A 4,716-nucleotide genomic window follows, 5' to 3' on the forward strand; every position below is an offset into this window, starting at 1 on the left:
AGCAAAAAAAAAAAAAAAAAAAAAAGATAAAGAAAAAAAAGATAAAAAAAAAAAAAGAAACATATTTTGAAAGCTCCCATAACACCTGAGAAAATCAACCTAAAGCAGAAAAGAGAGTGTCTGGGCTCCATAGTTGGCCGACTCCATGGCTCTGGCCCAAGGGGAGCAGAACAAAATGGCGGCAGGGCCTGGAGGAGGAGAGCAGCTCAGGACAGGGCACCAGGGAGCAGAGAGGGAAGAGAGAGACCTTTCCAGGGGACACCTGCAATGACCCAGTTCCTCCAAGGATGCCCCACGTCCTGCAGCCTCCTCCTGCTCCTGTGGAGGCTGTGGAGGTCAAGCCATCCTCCAGCCTCCACCAGGTACTGGTCCCAGAAACCAGCGCCTGCCAGCGTCCCCACGTGCTCCACGTCTGTATGCACCAGTGTGTGGCTCTGTGTGAGCCTGGAGAGGACCGAGTGCCCCTGGGCTTTGGAAGCAGAGCACCCAGCGCAAGGCAAATGCTGCACACATGTTTCCAAGGCTCCGTGGTTTCCAGGGTTGTGAGAGGAGGGACGTGTGTGCACATGTCCCCAGCAGATGCCACCGGAGCTGGCCCATCTCTGCAAAGCGCTGAGCACGCAGCATTGCCTCTGTAGACAGGGTGACAGACGGGGGTTAATGTCCACCCCATGCCGATCTGTTATTCCACAGCACTCACGGCCGGTCAGCTGCCTCAACTGACCCTGAAACAGAGATCTTCTGTCTGCTGCCAGGAAGGGGGTTGTGTGGACCGTGGGATCCAAAGAGCGTCACCCCCTGGGGACTTGGGATCGTGTGCAATAAGTGTCCCTTCAGTGCAGGCTTCACACCTGATTCCAACAAATTCAATATGGCGGCCTTAATGGAGGGCAATGGACGGGATTAGGTCAGATGGACGCTGTGGCTGGATCTTGGGAGCCAATCCACCCCCACAAGCCACGAGGACCTTGCAGCCCCCAATACACCTGGGTTGCACCCACTGGGGGATCCTGGTCCAGCTGGCCCCCGGCTCCCAACCCACAGAGACCCAGATGACTGGGCCTGTTGTGTGGTGCTGCGGGAGGCTCCGTCTGGGGGTGACCCGGGCTGCAGTCCTACCTGGCAGCATTATGAATTGCCACCAAGATCATCATGTCCGGTCCCAAATGTCCGGGCTCCCTTCTGGGAATCACACCATTGAGGAATCGATCAGCGGTTGCAAACCTGGATGTCCACCATGTCACCAGATGGCATGACCTGGTGCACGGGGATCAGGTCACCATGCCAGAGCCATTAACATGGGCAAATCCTAGGTGTTCATTGAAAAAGAGAGAGAGAGAGAGAGAATCACAGGGACATCTTACGGTGGGTGACCTAGATTGATGGGTGACAGCCAGGGCAGTTACAGGATGGTGGTGGAAGGGACGAAGCCCTGGGGACCCCAAAGGCACTGATTATATTCCATGCCAATGCCATTGTTCAAAATGCAACTTGATGTCCAAGACTCCGATGTCACCACTTGTGCCCTCAAACGGGAGGACAGACCACCATGGCATGGAGAAGAACAAACCCACCGTTTGCTGACCTTGAAGATGCAGGACAGGGCTATGGTCCAAGGAATGGGGTGTCTCCTAGGAGCTCGAAAGACCCCCCAGAGACCCCAGGAGGAACTTGGTTCTGCCAAGATGCTGGTTCCAACCTGGGGAGACCCATCTTGGATGTCTGGCCCCCAAAAGGGAATAAACCCAGGGTTCAGGCTGTGGAGCTTGTTAGGAAATCCACGCAGCATGTGGCATCAGGTGTGTGCCCTGGAGAATCTCAGAGGGGTCATCCAGGGCCGGGATCCACTCCAACGACCCTTCTCTCCTTATTTCTTGTCAAACAAAATGGTGCCATGGAAACCACTTACCTGCAGAATCCCAGATAGTTTCCTCCCCGGGGTTCTGCCCAGGAGGTAAAATGTCCCTCCTCCTAACCCCCTGGTGTCTGCACGATGATGAAATTCCATATGGCATCGGGTGGGGGCTCCGGCTACCCATTGAGGGTCCACGCTTTAGTTCCAATGGGGTCTCCTGCATGGTTCCATGATGGCGGTGGTCCCATCTGAGAAGGAAACAGCAGCCGTCCCTTCACTCAGCAGTAGCTGGGGACACGTCCTCCATTGTCTTTGGGAGTCGATGGGAAAGTTCTACCCACCCACTCACATTTCTCCCTACTGTCTCCCACAACCCCGATCGATGCCTTCCATCAGTGTACACAGCCGGATCTCAAAGACTTCCAATGCATCCGAATGACAAACTTGCTTTTGCTACAGTGAACTATATTGATTCCGTGAGTATCCATTAAGGGTTCAGTGACCGCCAAGTCCTGCGGGGATAATAGCTACAACACACACCTGCGTTGTCTTCCCCACGTTTAAAATTGGACTTGATGGATTCCTTTCAAGTACATGGGATTCACTTGAATTTCATTTGCAGTGAAGACCTGCTTTCTTGGGGGGCTTCGGCTTCCCCGAGATCTGCTCCTGAATCCTGGGTCAATCTGATGTCCTCTCTCATTGGACTTCCCTCCAGGGGTGTGGGGTCATCATATTTATGTTCTGAATGTTAGAATCACTTCAGAACCACTTATGATCCCAGAGTCCCGTCCACACCCAGGACCAATGAAGTGTAATTTCTGAGAAGAGGAGCACAGATATGAGTGTTTACGAAGCTCGCACGTGACGGGGGATGTCCTGCCTGTCTGACTTCCGTGGGGACTGGATGTGATGTTGTGTGTCCCTAGAAAAATCCCATGGCTCGTGCCATCCTCACCTCTAATGAGAAATACGTTGTGCCCCCAAGAAGCAGCCTGCACTTAGTCAGCCCACTGACTTGGATATCTACACCCCTATAATACATCTAGTTTTTGGACATGAGAAGTACCCCCAAAGTTCACAGACGAGAATTCAGAGATGTTCAGAGGTAAATAACTAGGTGTAACCTAGAAGTGGATTAATCCACTTGAATGGACTCACTGGGTGGTGACTGCAGCAGGTGGGGTGTGGCTGGAGGAGGGGGTCCCTGGGCTGTGCCTTTGGGGTCTCTGTCCTGTCCCTGGTGAGCAGAGCTCTCTCTGCTCCCTGGTGCCCTGTCCTGAGCTGCTCTCCTCCTCCAGGCCCTGCCGCCATTTTGTTCTGCTCCCCTTGGGCCAGAGCCATGGAGTCGGCCACCAGGGACTGAACCTCAGAAACCATGAGCCCCAAGTAAACTTCTCTTCTTCTAAAAGCTCATGTGTGAGACACTACAAGAACCTTCAGAAGTGAAATGCTTGGGTTAGGAGAGGTGTAACCTACTCAGTGGATTAATCCACTTAAATGGACTCACTGGGTGGTGACTGTAGCAGGTGGCTGTGGCTGGAGGAGGGGGTCCCTGGGCTGTGCCTTTGGGGTCTCTGTCCTGTCCCTGGTGAGCAGAGCTCTCTCTACTCCCTGGTGCCCTGTCCTGAGCTGCTCTCCTCCTCCAGGCCCTGCCGCCATTTTGTTCTGCTCCCCTTGGGCCAGAGCCAAGGAAGATGTCCATCTGGTGCATCCCAAATCTTACAGTCTGCACAGAAGATGGAGGATTCCATCTCATTCACTGGGTTCCATAGTCACCACAGAATGTAAGAGGACTTGCTCCAGCGAGGCACTCAGGCGAGGTACCCTAAAACCTACACCCCAGTGTAAGTGACCGTTTGCAGTTGGTGTCAAGAGGTGGGTGAAGGTGATTTGGAAAACTGAGGCTTCCAGGAAAAGCCCTCTGAGGAGTCGGGGTCTGAGTCCATCTTCCAGCATTTGGACAAAGGTTTCCAAACAGGAGGTGCACTGGGCTGGACATGGATGAGCCTCACTGGTACTGGACATCAGGAAGGTGGGCGTGCCAGCTTTCCCTTCTTCTCTAACAGAGGACCACACGTAGGGCCTTAACGGGCACCTGAGTATTCTCGTGCACATGAACGTGTCCGTGGTCCTGGGTGAAGAGGTGGGCACAGCTGGGTCCTCTCTGGAAGCTCATGGACAACCTGCTTCTGGTTCTTCCAGCTTCTAGAAACCAGCCACACCCTGGGGCTCATGGCTCCCTCCTGCTTGTTCCAAACGTCCTAGGAGGTCCACACGTGCTTCCGCTCAGAGAGGGCGCCTTCTCCTGGGTCCTCCATGGTGGACGGGCAGGGGGCTCTCTGGGTCTCTCTTATCAGGACCCTCGTCCCCTTCATGGGCTGCACCCTGTGACCTCAGCCCCTCCCAGAGCCCCACCTGCAGCACCAGCCCCTGGGTGAGGGGTCAACACAGGAATTTTGCAGGAGACACTCATCAGGCATAGGATTGTCCGTGTGTCGGTCCTTCTGTGGGTCTGCATATCTCTGTCTGTCCATCCATCTGTCCATCCAGCTATTATCTCTCCTCTGTAATTCCTCTATGTGCGAGTGTGTCCACTCCGTGCATTCTCTCTCTCTCTCTCTCTCTCTCTCTCTCTCTCTCTCTCTCTCTCCAACATTCAGGTGGCAGCTGACCGCAGCACCGTCTGCATCACCATCTCTTCACTCAAAGTTAAACAAAAATCCAGGGAGCCCCAGGGATTCTTCGTGCATCTGGAAAATCTTGAACGGCGTCCATGCAGACACAACACGTCTGGTGACGTGCGTGTCCCCTGAAACGGGCTCAGGGAGGGATGCTGCTTCCCAAGGAAGCAAATCTAC

This window comes from Marmota marmota, unplaced genomic scaffold (genome assembly GCF_001458135.2).
Source record: "Marmota marmota marmota unplaced genomic scaffold, marMar, whole genome shotgun sequence".
Taxonomy (NCBI): domain Eukaryota; kingdom Metazoa; phylum Chordata; class Mammalia; order Rodentia; family Sciuridae; genus Marmota; species Marmota marmota.